The 16,509-nt window shown below is 34.6% G+C and overlaps 1 long non-coding RNA gene across 2 annotated transcripts; it reads right to left on the reverse strand.

Moving 5' to 3' along the window:
• Positions 1-14,562: 14,562 nt before the first annotated feature.
• On the reverse strand, positions 14,563-16,509 carry LOC126723792 (uncharacterized). Of its 2 annotated transcripts, XR_007654477.1 has the most exons (4): positions 15,657-16,509; positions 15,396-15,571; positions 14,994-15,267; positions 14,563-14,900 (listed from the first exon to the last, which is right to left on the reverse strand). It is a non-coding gene; the product is annotated as an uncharacterized LOC126723792 (long non-coding RNA). The 2 variants fall into 2 exon arrangements; XR_007654476.1 differs by having other exon boundaries at positions 14,994-15,571.

The raw sequence follows: 16,509 nt of genomic DNA on the forward strand, positions 1-16,509 counted from the left end.
TCAAATCTAGGGTGGAAATTTCTGACATTGGACCTCCTTCATGGGCCCTAGATGCCCCCAGTGTCCCTAGCCCATTTCGTGGCACATACAGGCTGGGCCTATGTAAAAGATCCAATGGGAACTAACCCACACCCACCAAAACCATTCCTATTCAATTCTCCAACCATTCGCATGGGCTTGGGCCACGCAACAGAGTAGGATACATTGATAAAATACATTCGTCGAACCCGCTAAGCAATTGGGCTTAGTCATTCCGTCGAACCATAAAATTTGTCGCGAAAATGACCGTTAACAATAAGGAAGTACATCAGGGGCACTAACGTTTGGAAAGGTTTGCTAATCAATATGATAATTAATTTGGCCAAATTATAATAGGAAAAACAATGGGTTTTAGTTAGCTTAACTGGTAAAGTCTCTGATGGTTGAATACAAGATCTGGGGTTCAATTCTCATCTACACCAAAACCGGGAAATTATTGTGTACTCCCGGAATACCATAAATACGTACTCTCTCCTCTCACATGAATGGTGCTTCCAACTAATTAAATTCATGGTGGGACCCACCATTCATGTGAGATGAGAGAGTATGCATTTATGGTACTCCAGGAATACCAAATAATTTTCCCCAAAACCTAATTGGTTTCTTGGTCTAATGACAGAGCTATCATTAGGAGCGGACGCTATAGGTTGAAACTCTCTCAAAAAAAATAATCATATTAATAGGAAAAACATAAAAGAAATAAAAATAATTTCTATTAAATCACTTAAATTGGCAGTTAATCAATATTAAATAAAAATATTGTAATCTTTATAAAATTATTCCAACATATATAAATCAAGCGAGTTAATCTCATACCAAGGCTGTATCGGTTTGACCAGTAGAATGATATATTTCGATACCAGTCAATGTCAGTATACCATTTCGAGTTTACAATAATATTTGATATTGATGCACGTACCGGAACGGTAAATACCGGCCATACTAGCTGGTACGATACAGTATCGACCACCTTGATATAAATACCCATATCCTAGGTAGAGGCAAATTAATACACACTGAATATAGAGATTTGCATATTTAAGAACTTTTTTTTTTTTATTCCATCTCTATTTCCAACCTCAAATTAGGCTCCCCGCTGTGTGTTCATGTTAGAAAACAACTTCCATAGCTCACAATAGTACAGTTTCAGAGACACGACATGCTAGCTCAATATAACAGGAAAGAATGTACCCAGTTGCCACCATGGTGGTCACAACCAATCTCTACCTTCAATGTCACAAATCCAACCCATTGAAGTCTACCACATGAAAAATGAAGTGCTTAGCAATTAGACATTAGAGGTAGAGATAATGCAACAAACCAAACGCAAGTTAAAGCCACACAAACTGGAAACACTACCCTTAAAATTAGTACTACAAGCCTCTAGCGTTATTCAAACAAAATGGATGGTTAACTACAACAAAGAACCTAAAAAATCAAATAGTGCGAAATTACTTTGCTACTTTATTGGACAAAAAACAAAACCAAATTACTTTGCTACTTCAGAAGCTGTCTACATTGCAAAATTACTTATGAAGTGTTAATGATCAAATATACAAGATGAATATTGCCACAGATACTGTTCATTTTGCTACTTCATTGGACAGAAAACAAAACATCCAGTAGACTAAACTAAGCAAGATGAGAAGTCCTATTCCACCAACAATATTACAGATTTTCTCCACAGTTCCAATGCTTATAATGCTCATAGCAGTCACCAAAAAAGTAATTATGGGAAAATCATCAGGTGGAATGTTGTAAAAGCTTCAATTTTGTGAGAACTTGCATGGTCCACAATAAGAACCAATAAATCATCAGTAAGTTTATGGAATATACTCAGTCAAGTATACCAAACAATAAGCAATGAGAACGTACCCACAGTGAAGAAGGGATAGACACCGCCGTATCCACCTCCATACCCATAGGGTTATTGCTAGACGACAACCCCGTATCAAGCTCACTCAACCTCACCTTGGCTCTTTCCTCAACCATCCCACTCACTAAACACTTCTTTACCGAAGAACGGCCAGTCAAAGGACAGAGCTCGATCAAAACTGACCTAAAAACAGAATCTTAAGGCACAAACTGCCCCACCTAGGGACAATGGCCATGAAGAGGCTCAAGAAAAACCCTTAATCTAGAAAAGAAAAAAGAAACTAAAGAGAAATCTAACCTAATGGTGGTGTAATCGAACATTAATGGAGAAAAAGAAAAGGAGGAACTCACCAGAAAATGCAAAGAAAGAACTCAGAAACTTGGGGAAGACAAGAGGCCAAAAAGAGAGATGAGAGGTTTTTGTAAGGAAAGACGTGAAGTTAGTGCAGAAAAACAGAGAAAACCCCATTCGCACGACCAATCCATGAACGAACCCCATGTGGCCACGATCAGACATGTAACATGAAATACATTCAATGCAATGTGAATGGCATCATAAAATCCTCATCATATGAATTGCAAACTATCATTATTCCTATCATCGTCCAAAGATACGATGAAGGAATAAGGGGGCAACTAACGAGTACCAAAATTACGAGTTCATCATATAACTGACAAACCTTTAATCCACAGACTCGTCCATACAGATGATGAGCATAAGGTCCACAAGGTTGTCATATGAGAAGACAACCATACAGCATTAATGGCGCAGCCATCAATAGTCTTATAACTAATGAGCTCCAATGGTTAGAAAGGCCAATCATGAGCTAATCAAACCTCCATTTAAACTCAGGCAAACGTTACTCAAACAGCCAAAAGACCCATTAAGAGGTCAACGACGATTACACTATACTATATACTGGTAAAATAAGTGTAGGAATTAGTCGTATTCGAGGCAACAACCTTCCAAGAACATATTTAGAGAAGAGGAATTTTCGGAATTATAATCTCATGCCGCTTATTATTCACTTTCTCCTTAAATACATAATTTGTGAAATTCAAACTATAAGGATAACTCCAACTCTAACCGAATCCTATCCCAAGATAACAAGGAGAGTCCTATCATCAATTGGTTATTTATTGATAACAACAATCCTATAATTCAAATAGCAACAATCCTAATATAATTCAAATAGCAACAATCCTAATTGAGGCATTATCTTCTCAGCAACTATCTTCTTCTAGTCATTATCTACACTCAATCCAACGTGTCCCTGGAACATAGCATTCCCTTCCCCTTGGAAGACAAATATTTTCCTCAAGATTTGAGGAAATTGTTGTTGTAGATCAGGTAAGAGTTCCCAAGTGGCATCTTCCTCTACTGTATCATCCCAATGTACCAATGCTTCTCGTAGGATCTTCTTGCTAGACTTATGCCAACAAAAGTCCAAAATTGCTTTAGGCTCCAATAAAACCTTGCCATCATCTTTCACTTAGGGCAACTCCGTTGCTATGCAATCAAAATTACCCAGTTTCTTTTTTAACTACGACACATGGAAGATGGGATGAATCTGAGAGCTTGAGGGTAATGCTAATCGGTAGGCCACCTTTCTAAGACGTTCCATGACTTCATAGGACCCATAAAATTGTGTAGATAACTTCATATTTCCTCTGATGCCGATAGACATTCGCTGAAATGGCTGTAACTTGAGGTAAACAAAATCGCCCATTGCAAAGTCCAGCTCCCGTCAATGCCAATCTTCATTCAATTTCATTCGATGTTGGGTTGTCGCCAAATTTTCCTTTAAGAGTTTCAGTAACTTGCCCCTCTTCTTCAAAGAATGCTCAACCTGTTCAATTGCTATTGTCCCATGCTCATAATTGTGAACTGTTGCAAGTGCTTGGCCATAAACCACCTCAAATGGAGTCATGCATGTGGCAGTGTGAAAGGACATATTATACCAGTACTTGGCCCAGGGAAGCCACCAAAGCCATTGTTTTTGCTTGGCACTTCCGAAGCAGCGTAAAATGTCTTTAAGCAATGGTTGAGAACCTCTATCTGTTTGTTAGTCTACGGGTGGTAGGTGGAACTCATACGCAATGTAGAGCCTTGTAGTTGGAAGTACTCTACCTAGAATTGGTTGGTAAATATTGGATCCCTGTTGCTCATGATGGATCATGGCATGTCGTGGAGCCATACCACCTCCTTCACGAATGCTTCAACTACTGTTTTTGCCGAATAGGGATGCTTTAATGCAATGAAATGGCCATACTTGGACAAGAGATCTACCTCCACTAAAAGAATAGAGAAGCCATTGGACGTTGGAAATCCCTAGATGAAATCCATTGACACATCTTCCCAAATACGATCAGGTATTAGTAGCGGTTCTAACAACCCTGCTAGAGTAAGTGTGTCGCTTTTACTCTGTTGGCAAACATCACACCGCCGTACATAATTTTGAATATCTCACTTCATGAAAACCCAATAAAAATTAGAAGCAATTCTTTTGAAAGTTCGAAACATAATAGAATGTACCCCCAATTGGTGTATAGTGAAATTCATGGATGACAGCCTCTTTGTGTAGTGAGTGTGGAGATAGTACCAAGTGGCCTTTATACCATAGATGTACTTTTTCTTCGTACCCTTTAGTGTAGATGGTTCCATTCTTTAGAGCATCTCGCATGGCCGATAATGTTGGATCAATATGGGATTCTAGGTAGATGGCTTCCAACCATGTGGGATTTAGGTACATGATGGTAGAAAGCTCACCATGAAGACTAGAGAGAGCATCTGCTGCTGTATTGTCCTACCCCAATCAGTACTTAATTTCATATTCATACCCCATCAACTTAACTAACCACTTTTGCTGATCCATTGTTGAGATTTGTTGCTCTAGCAAGTATTTCAGACTTTTGTGGTCAATCCAAATGCAAAATCTTCGTCTTAACAAATAGTTGCACCACTAAAGAACGGAATGAAGAATGGCCATAAGTTCTTTTTCATATGTGGATTGACCTAAGGCTTTTCCTGAAAGTGCCTTGCTGTAATAGGCCATAGGCCTTCCCTCCTGCATAAGAACCGCCCCTAGACCAGTCCCTGATGCATCAACTTTGACTACGAATAGTTTAGAGAAATCTGGTAGGATGAGTACGGGTGCTTGCATCATAGCTTGTTTGAGGTTGTGGAATGCTTTCTTTGCCTCTGGTGTCCAGTGAAATCCATCTTTCTTCAGTAGTCGTGTTCATGGTGCAGCAATGCCACCATATCTTTGGATTAATTTCTGATAATAACCGATTAATCCAAGGAAACCACGAAGGGCAGTGGTGTTTGATGGAATTGGCTAAGTTTCCATGCTATGTATCTTTTTGGGATCTGCAGAAACTCTTGTTGCACTAATAATATGGCCTAAATTTTCCACTTCTAGTTTTCCAATCAAGCATTTAGATTGATTCACAAATAATTGGTTCTTCATTAAAGTGCCCAAAATAGTGATAAGATAAATGATCATCCCAATTTTTACTGTAAACTAGTATGTCATCGAAGAAGACCAATATATACCTTCGCAGTAAATGCCAAAAATATCATTCATCAAGGATTGGAATGTGGCTAGTGCATTGGTGAGCCCAAACGGCATAACCAGAAATTCATAATGACCAGAAATTCATAATGGCCATCATGGGTTCTAAATGCTATCTTTGGAACATCCTCAGGCTGTGCCCAAATCTGATGATACCCAAATTTGAGATCCAACTTCGTAAAGTACTTCGCACCATGTAGTTCATCTAGTAGCTTGTCTATGGCAAGAATGGGGTACCAGTCTTTCACTATGACGGGGTTTAAGGCTTGGTAGTTGACACAAAAATGCCATTAGCCATCCTTCTTCTTCACTAACAGTACTGGAGAAGAGAATGGGCTAGAACTTGGGTGTATAATTCCAATGGAAAGCTTGTCTTTGACAACCCTTTCTATTTCATTTTTCTAGATATGTGGATATCGATATGGTTGGACATTGACAGGCCCACTACCTGATTCCAAGGTAATACGATGGTCATGGGATCGTGAAGGTGGCAAAGTAGTGGGTGTTTAGAGCATGAACTGGTACTACCTTAGTAATTCCTCTAACGCTGTAGCTTGCTCCTGTGTAAGCTTATGTGGAGTGATATTAGTGGACTCACTATCAACCTGCATAACATAGAATTTCAAGCCATTAGTTGCAAGCCTTGAAATGGATTGAAGGGATTCATGTAACACCTTCCCAGTATGCTTTCCTTGTAGAACAAATTTATGATCTTTGTTCCAAAATTCCATGGTAAGATTCAGCCAATCATCTAAAATTTTTCCTAAGCTTTGCAACCATTGCATCCCTAAAACAACATTTGATCCTTGTAGATCTAAGGGATGCATATTGGTCTGGAATTGGCAACCTTGGATCTCAACTACTATTGCCAAATAAATTTCGTCACACTGTAATCTTTCTCTGTTCGCCACCATCACTTGAAAGGCTGGTGCTAGGGTCTTGCAACACTCCATTTGCTTGGGAAACTTCAAACAAACAAAGTTGTGGGTGCTCCCACTATCAATGAGGATGTGTAATTACCTTCCTTGAATTACGTCAGTAACCTTCGGGGAATGGCCACACTAGATAAAGCATTGAAATATATTTTTGGTACAGTTAATTGCTCTTCAACTTCCTCAGGTGCATCTTTAATTTTCTCTTCTGGTTTGTCCATTGTCTCCAACACAAATACCTGCTATATTTTACATTGGTGTCTTGGACCGAATTTCTCATCGCACTTATAGCACGGCCCCTTGTCTCTTTGTGCTTGCATCTTAATCCATGAGAGCTTTTTGAACGTTGGATTGCCTTGAGGTTGTGGTCCTGGAATGGGAAATGGACTGGTCTTGACTTGTGGTGGTGTTGGCAAAAGAGGAGGTTTGCGGGATGAAAATAATGGAGGCTTGTTGGGTATAGTTGCGCGGTGAAGTTTCTGTAATTTATCTTCTTGTAATCGGGCCAAACTTGCAGCATGTAATAATGTCGTGGGTCTAAAAACTTTGATTTTCGAGCTGATTTCCTCCTTCAACCCTCCAATTTGCTTCCAACTAGCGCTCGTTGTGGTCAATCTTGGACTCAAGCAACTAAATGTTCAAATTGCATTTGGTATTCTCTCACCATTCTTGTCTTTCGCACTTTAGCTAAAGCTTCATCAAAATCTTCACAATCCGATCACCCAAAATGAATACACAAGGCTTGCATAAGCTTTTCCTGCTGTACATTGGTTTGTGTCTTCTTATACCATTGATACCACTGCAAGGCATCATCCTATAGATGGAAAGAGGCCAACAACACCTTCTCGGCCTCATCTATCTTTTGGCAGTGGAAAAATTGCTCGGCCTTGTAGATCCACCCCGTCAGATCTTCTCCATTGAAACTAGGAAAGTTTAAGCATGAAAATCTAGTCTATAGGCCACCATTTTGCATGCTACCATTGGGGTCTCCACTACCTTCAATTAGTCCACGATTTCGATTGACAGATTCATCTTCACGGTTATTGTTCTGGTTGGCCTCACCAGTTCGAGCATCTCTAGCTTTGATCTTTCGTCCCATTTGAGCAATGGCATTAGTAAGAGCATCCTTTCCATTACGTAGACTAGCGGATTCTTCTTTTCGAACTTCGACTTGTCTACTTAGGGAGTGGTTGTTGACTTCCAAGGCTGACATATAGTCGTCATTGGTGGTGGATTGTGTGGGTGATGGGTTGTTTGTCATTTGGCTCTGATACCAAATGCTATATATTGGTAAAATAAGTGTAGGAATTAGTCGTATTTGAGGTGACAACCCTCCAAAAATGTATTAAGAACAAAGGAATTTTTAGAATTATAATCTCATGCCTCTTATTATTCACTTCCTCCTTAAATACATAATCCATGAAATTCAAACTATAAGGATAACTCCAACTCTAACTGACTAATCCTATCCCAAGATAACAAGGAGATCTCTGTCATCAAGTGGTTATTTATTGATAACAACAATCCTATAATTCAAATAGCAACAATCCTAATATAATTCAAATAGCAACAATCCTAATTGAGGCATTATCTTCTCAGCAACCATCTCTTCTAGTCATTATCTACAACTACAACACTCAATCCAATATGCCTTAGAACATAGCACACTCATAATGAGGCTCCCAACGGCTATATCAAGGCTATAAATAAGCCAAGGAACACAATCCTAAACATACAGAATTACATTCTTATTTTCTGAGAGATATTGAGAACTCTACTGGCTTAATCATTGAAGAACCGTTGGCTAATGCCACTATGATGCCTTTCTCTTTCATCTTTGCAGGAAACATAACCTCGTCGTAAGCTCCAACAAGGCTATCAATTGACGAACATTTTTTGCTTCATCAAATTGTTTTTAATTATTGTTTCTTAAAAGTTGTATATTTGATAAGTTCATGACTACTATCGTGCAATGCACAAGCATTTAACTAGTTATTAAATGGAGAATAAACTTTGGCTATAAATATGTTTTGAGCTATTTTTTAAACTCATTATATCGAGATTCATAAAACTACCAATGTTTATTTTTTAAATAAGTCACATGACTCATTCACAAAGTCATATTATATGAGTAAAATTATGGATAAATATTCAATTACCACATAATAGATTGCAAAAACATAGTTCCTAACACCTTTGGAGCTAACCGTTTTCCTTAAATGAAATAGAGAATTAGTTTGAAGGAATCTCCTCTAACTCATTACATGAAAGTCATTTAATCATCTACATGTACTATTTAAATAAGTCACATGACTAATGACCCAATTAATAGGTCATGTGTCACGTGGATGGTTTTAGCAACCTTCACAAGAGCTGGAGGAGTTTTCCTCCAAACGGGTTTAGAGGTTAACTTCTTTTTTTTTTTTTTTTTTTTTTTTTAATAGTTAGCTAATTTTATTTTTAAAGATTCTTATCATCGAATAGATATTAGAAATTTTTTGGCTAAATCCTTAGGGTACGTTTGGAAGTTTGGTTATAAGTTGTAACATTAGAATAAAATTTAAGATTTATTTTAAGAAATATCTAACTCAAACAATTATATTTCTAAGAAAATAATATATATATATATATATATATATATAAATATATATATATATATATATATATATAATTTTAATTTGAGAGAGATATTTTTTTTTTATGATTTTTTATTTACATAATGCGTATGGAAAGTTTGTTTATTTGAAAACATATTAATTTTAGAAATTATTACACTTACTAAAGAATAGCTATTACAAGTTTACAACCCTTTTAGGATATATTTGGTAAACTGTAATAGGCACTATAATGTAATAGTTATTCCTATGGTTTAGCTATTCAATAGTTTAGCTATAATTTTATTGCAGGAAATAGTCATTCCTTATGAATAGCTATTCTTTAAAATGAGAAATAACTATTAATCTCTAAAAGAGTTGTAATATCTATTTCTTAGTAGGTGTAATAATTTCTAACATTAATATATTTCCAAATAAACAAATTTTCCATATCCACTTACCAATTATAGAAATAAAAATCATCAAAAAATAACTCATCTCTCTCAAATTGAAAATATATTATTTTCTAGGTAATATAATTGTATGAGTGAGATATTTCTTAAAATAGATATTAAGTTTTATTCTTTTTTCTTTTTTTGTTGAGAAAGTCTTATTCTAATATTACAACTAACAACCAAACTAATGAATAGGTTTAATTATTCCATTACAATTCATTTTATTCCCAGTAATAAAGATTACCATTCCTATTATAATCCACATTCAATGCACCAAATGTGTCCTTAGAGAGAAATAGTTATTATTCATTTTAAGGATTTTATTTTTTTTTTTTTTTTGAGAAACAAAGAATAGATATTCATAAGGAATGAATATTCTCCGTAATAAAAATATAACCAAACTATTGAATAGCTAAGTCTTAGGAATAACTATTACATTACAGTGTCTATTACAGTCTATCAAACATGCCTTAAATGAACGCAAATACTTTCAAATGTTTTAATAAACTAATATTGCAAAGTAGATTCCTTTTAAAGCTATTTTCCAACTATCATCGATCATCAATAGACTGATAGACATGAATACTAAGTATGAACATTATTGAGTTAATAAATTTCGGTCACTTTTTCATTTCTAGTTTTGTTTTCTGCTAATCTATTATATTCAAGTTTTCCTCTCTATCTCTCAATTCCCTTGTTATTTGTTTATATAATAGTCTTCATTCATCAAGTAAAAAAGTTAGATCCAGTATTTATATAATGACACTTTCCCAAACTCTATCTTGTGCTTTCTTCAAAAGTCTTTGCATTGTTGAAGAAGACCTAGATTGAGATTTGGCATCCAAGGCATCTTTCCACCCACTACCATGGAGATCTTTTTATATTTTACAAATAGTATAAAATAAAAAAAGGTAGAAGAAGATCATTCATCTTGTTTAATGAATATAAGAACTTTTAATTAATTAACTCTTATAATTTTCCTTCTTTCTCAACTTTTGGCAATTAGGTCCTACTTAAGAAGACCTAAAGTTAAGGGTCGATGGTGCTTTTCAAATTGCGTACCATCTATTACGAATTTCTTGTTACATGCTATAATTGATGTCTAGCCCATAGTAATGGTATTATGAGCTTTGCATCATTTAACAAAACCTATAAACTCAAAAGGACTCGGCCAAAATCTTTGGCGTAAATGGCACTTTCCTGATCCCTATCTTGCACCTTCTTATAAGATGTTTCATAATGATGACTAGCTCACATATTCTAATAATATTATGAGTTTTGCGTTATTTAAATGACCTCGATTCAACAAAGGCCAAAGACTTGGTGCCATTTTTGTGCTTTCTCAACTTGTAAGTGCTTGATAGTGAACAACAAACACTAATCCATATCATTGCCATTATGAACTTTGCATTATTCAAGAACATCTAGACCACGACAGTCAAAACTTCACATCCATGTGTCTTTCCACTCACCACCATCAAAAAAATTTTAATACTAATATATATATATATATATATATTTTTTTTTTTTAAGTTTGAAGAAGATTATTCCTTTTGTTTCAATCAATAAATAATTTCATTAAGGAATGAAAAAAGATTCAAAGGCCTAGCCTATATGCTTTCACCAAAGTGATAAAAGTGCTATGAATATATGGGATAAGGATAGACCTTTGAGATGAAATCATATTGGCCCGACAGGATCATAAGGAAATTTCAGGTCACTTTCCGAAGTGGATTGTGTAAAAATGATGTGGGATCTGTATATTTTAAAAATGATGTGGGATCTGTATATTTTAAAAATGATGTGGGATCTGTATATTGACCAATAAACATAAATTTCAAAATAATTAATTTCAATCTAATTATATGTTTGAATCTGATTGAAAATTTTAATATATCACACTTGTAAAACTGTAACTGAATTTTACCAAATCTAATAAAGAAATCAATTGCCAACCATGGGAGCCCACAACAACTTAACCAAGGCCATACAAAAGTCTAGTGCATTAAAAACTATAATAAAAATGACAAAATTAAAAACTATAATAAAAATGAAAAACTATTGCTACTATTTGGAGAACATGTCCCTAAATTTGAAGCGGCGTTAATTTAATTTAATCTAATTTTTCCTACCTTGATTATATTAAAGAAATCATTGCCGAAAGGTCAACTGGAGCTTATTGAATTGTCAAAACTAGTAATAAAGGCATCAAACTCATGGTGGCTTCCCTGCATGCTAGTTTTTATCTTTAAGTTGTTTGATTTGTAGAATATTCTCTGCTCCTCTGATTCTAAACACTCAAAAGAATAGTAAAAAAATAAAATAAAAATAAAAAAATAAAAATTCAGAAACATGTATTTCAAGTTGCTTTGTCGGTAAGATTTATAAGTTGCCTCTTGTGTGGGATTCTGTTGTCATTCAGAGATACTAGGAACCTTTGGGGGAAAAAACATATGATTATGTAATTCATGAACTATCGGTTCGACTGAGTTAGCATTAGAATTCTCCCTCAAGTCCTTTTTTTTCCCCCATAATCTGTGAGACGTTTCACCTTTTAGAAAGTTTTTTATTGGACTCCTCATTTTGTGCATTATTGTAAATAAATACAATGAACATATGGATAAATATTTATGGTGTGGTCTCCACATTTGACACCAATATAAATATAAATATAAATATATATATATATATATATATATATATATTAATAGGGAAAACTTAGAGAAAATCCAATTAGGTTCTAAATTGGATTCTAATTATTGTCTAATTTTGCGCCACGTATCCTATCTAAGTTTTATTTTTTTTTTTTTTTTTTTTTTTTTTTTAATTTTAGGTGAGTTAATGAGGTGCAAAAGACGAAGAGTCTAATATAAATCAATAATCAAGAACTCGATAGATAAAAAAAAAAATTAATAATAATAATAAAATAAAATAAAAAAGAAAGAAAGAATAAACTCATGTGTATATCCAAAAGAAATTAAAATAAATAAAAAATAAAAGAGAGAATAATTTGAATCCATATATGTGTGTAATTGTAATTTTTGGCGTAAATGGTGTTTTTGTGGGCTCCTTATCTTGCACCTTCTTAGAAGATGTTTCATAATGATGACTAGTGTAATTGTAATTTTTGGCGTAAATGGCGTTTTTGTGGGCTCCCTATCTTGCACCTTCTTAGAAGATGCTTCATAATGATGACTAGCTCACATATTCTAATAATATTATGAGCTTTGCATTATTTAAATGACCTTGATTCAACATAAAGGCCAAAGACTTGGTGCCATTTTGTGCTTTCTCAACTTGTAAGTGCTTCATAGTGAACAATAAACACTAATCCATATCACTGCCATTATGAGCTTTGCATTATTTAAGAACAATTGGATAATGATGGTCAAAACTTCACATCCATGTGTCTTTCCACTCACCACCCTTAGAAATTTTTTAATACTGATATTTTTTTTTTTAAAGTTTGAAGAAGATAATTCCTTTTGTTTCAATCAATAAAGAATTTCATTAAGCAATGAAAAAAGATTCAAAAGCCTAGCCTATATGCTTTCACCAAAGTGATAAAAGTGCTTTGAATAAATGAGATAGGGACAAGCTTCCAAGATGAAACCATATTGGCCCAACAGGATCAAGAGAAAATTTCAGGTCTCTTCCTGAAGTGGATTGTGTAAAAATGATGTGGGATCAATATATTTTAAAACCATTGGCCCATAATTTATCCCTCATACTCAAAATGCATCAAACAATATATATAAAAGGTTTGAACAAAATCCAACAATATAAAAACTAATAAATTGCAATATATTGTCATATTGACCAAAATACATAAATTTCAAAATAATTAATTTCAATCTAATTATATGTTTGAACCTGATTGAAAATTTTAATATATCACACTTGTAAAACTATAACTAAATTTTACCAAATCTAATAAAGAAATCAATTGCCAACCACGGAAGCCCACAACAACTTAACCAAGGCCATATAGAAGTCTAGTCATTCAAAACTTTAATAAAAATGACAAAATTTGGTTACAAACTTGGTTCCAATTATCCCCCTATAAAAAAAATAATAAAATAAAATAAAATTTGGTTACAATTAATGGCTACAACTCTCACTATAAAAATTAATATGACTATAATTTTGAAAATTTGACCTTAAAATTGCATGTTCTGTTTTTAACATACATATCAAATTTCGTACTAATTATATATTATTTAATATTTGATCCATAAAATTATTTTTTATGCGTAATTTTAGACTACAAATACTTAAAATTTAAACATTTGACTGATAACACAATTATTAATCTTTAATCTTCTGGAATTTTGCAAAAATGAAGAGTGTAAGGAAAAATATATAATCCAATGATGAATTTCTCAACATTCACACCTAATAAAAAAAATATTAATAGAAATTGTAGTTTCACAAAAAGATATAATTTTTTTTTATGTAATTTACAAATCATTTAAGATGGAAATTTTGAGGTGGTGAGGACGTATAGGCTGCGAAGAGTATTTTTCCCTTTGACATCTTGTTGTCGACTTGAGATAAAATTAAAACTAAGAATACTATTGGCACAAACTGTACGTTAGAAATAAAGTCTAACGTTTATTACTTTGATTATTTCACTATTGTAAGAAAGAAGCATACAGCTTAGTAACAAAGGTAAACATAAAAGAAAGAAAAATGATTTCTATTAAGTCACTTCAATATTTAATAAAAATATTGTAATCTTTATAAAAATATTCTAACATATATAAATACCCATGTCCTAGGTAGAGGCAAATTAATACAAACTGAATATAGAGATTTTCATGTTTAGGAACTTTTTTTATTCCATCTCTATTTCCAATATCAAATTATGTTAGAAAACTACTTCCATAGCTCACTATAGTACAGTTTTAGAGACACGACATGCTAGCTCAATATAACAGGAAAGAATGTACGTACCCGGCTGCCATCATTTTGGTCACAGCCAATCTCTGCCTTCAATGTCACAAATCCAACCCATTGAAGACTACTACATGAAAAATGAAGTGCTTAGAGATAATGCAACAAAACAAACGCAAGTTAAAGCCACACAAAATGGAACCATTACCATTAAAATTAGCACCACAAGCCTCTGGCGTTATTCAAACAAAATGGATGGTGAACTACAACATACAACTTTAAAAATCCAATAGTGCAAGATGAAATTTTACCACAGATACTGTTCATTTTGCTACTTCATTGGACAGAAAACAAAACATCCAGTAAACTAAACTAAGCAAGATTAAATGTCCTATTCCACCAATAATATTAGAGATTTTCTCCATTGTTCCAATGCTTACAATGCTCGTAGTAGTCACCAAAAAAAAGTAATTATGGGATAATCATCAAGTGGAATGTTGTAAAAGCCTGAATTTTGTAAGAACTAGAAGCCTGCACGGTCCACAATAAGAACCAAGAAATCATCAGTAAGTTTGTGGAATATACTCAGTCAAGTATACCAAACAATAAGCAATGAGAACATACTTGCAGAATTGCATGAAACTCTGCTTTAAGAAATTTTATATCATTAGCGGACCTAACAAAGCTCTGTGCTGATCTTGTTACTTCAAAAGAACATCTAAGTGAAGCTCTTGCAGACGAGGGAAAGCAATGAATTCATCTTTAACTCTGATGGAGCACCATTCCTCCCATGCAGACATCCAACTACACTTTAATATTTCAAGAGATAGAAACCGCTGAGCCGCAAGAGAATTGTTCCCATAAAACTCAGGACCAGCAGCCACTAGTTCATCAAAACCTTCAATGGAAAGGTGTTTCAGGGAAGGTAATTTCCCAAGGGTAGCAAGATACAGAAATGTTCACAATTTTGAAAGCTTACAGATACAATTATTACAATATTGCAGAACGAATCATCTCCTAACCAACCCCGAAATCTTGTGCCACCATAATTATGGATCTGTAGCTTATTCAAGTTTGTATGAGGCACAAGCTTCTCAAGTACATCCTTTGTGCAGTCTGAGGACCATCCATTGAACAGTGCTTTCCGCAATATTCCAACTGCACTTCACATAACCAGATCCTGTCTGATGTTAAGTCAAAAGCTGCAGACATTCAATAAACACAATTATTGCTAGTTGGTTTTATCCTAAAAAGAAAAATAAATGAAGTTTGTTCATTAGGCCCTACATTAACCCAGGACATTTTGTATACAGAGCTTTCAATATCACTGCAACAAGAATAGTCATTGGGGCTTCAAACTTGTACAGAAGATATGAGTCAATTTCCTGCGAAGGGTTGACAAGAAATGTAGGCATAAAATGAGACAGGGCAAAGCTCAAGTATTTCCAGTATACAATGATCACTCATTGGCCTCTATGAACAGACAAAGCTCTAGCATTGCTGCTACCAGTTATGCAATGATCACTAAAAGACAAAAGTTGAAGTTGATAATTTAGAAATTTCTTTTTACTAATTAGATGAGTAAGGTCAAGAAGAAGAATTCACCAGTCCATCTACCTGACAGCAAATATGATATGATGAGTAAAATGAGTATCTGAGCAGAACTTCAATTAGATAAAGAGATGAGGCTCCTGTGGACTATAACCTCATGAGATCACTTCTTTGTCAATTTTTATGAGGGGTATATGCTCTATCTTGGGCCAATCTTCTCCTTTCTCCCTCAAACACCGCTCTTTCCACATGGGACAGTTCTTCATTGTTAGAGAAGAGAGAGAAGTTGGCAGACCCTCTTCTGGCATGGGATGGAGAGCTGGGCAGTAGCTAATAGTCAATTTTCTATGTGCAGTAAGATGTTGAAGCTCATTGCCATCAAGAGATTTCAAATGTTTCAGACCCCAAATTTCAAGGGATGTAAGAGAGGACTGAAGGAACCTTCTCTCTGGAAAGGCCTCCCAAGTTTCCTATTCATCACTGATATAGTAGAAGCTCCTAAGAGAGTGTAGTCCCTTCAAACCCCACCCCATGCTGCCAACAATGAGTTTGTCACAAGAACGGATATCAGGTAAGTTTAAACTGGATG

Source organism: Quercus robur, chromosome 4 (assembly GCF_932294415.1).
Source record: "Quercus robur chromosome 4, dhQueRobu3.1, whole genome shotgun sequence".
NCBI classification, from domain to species: Eukaryota; Viridiplantae; Streptophyta; class Magnoliopsida; order Fagales; family Fagaceae; genus Quercus; species Quercus robur.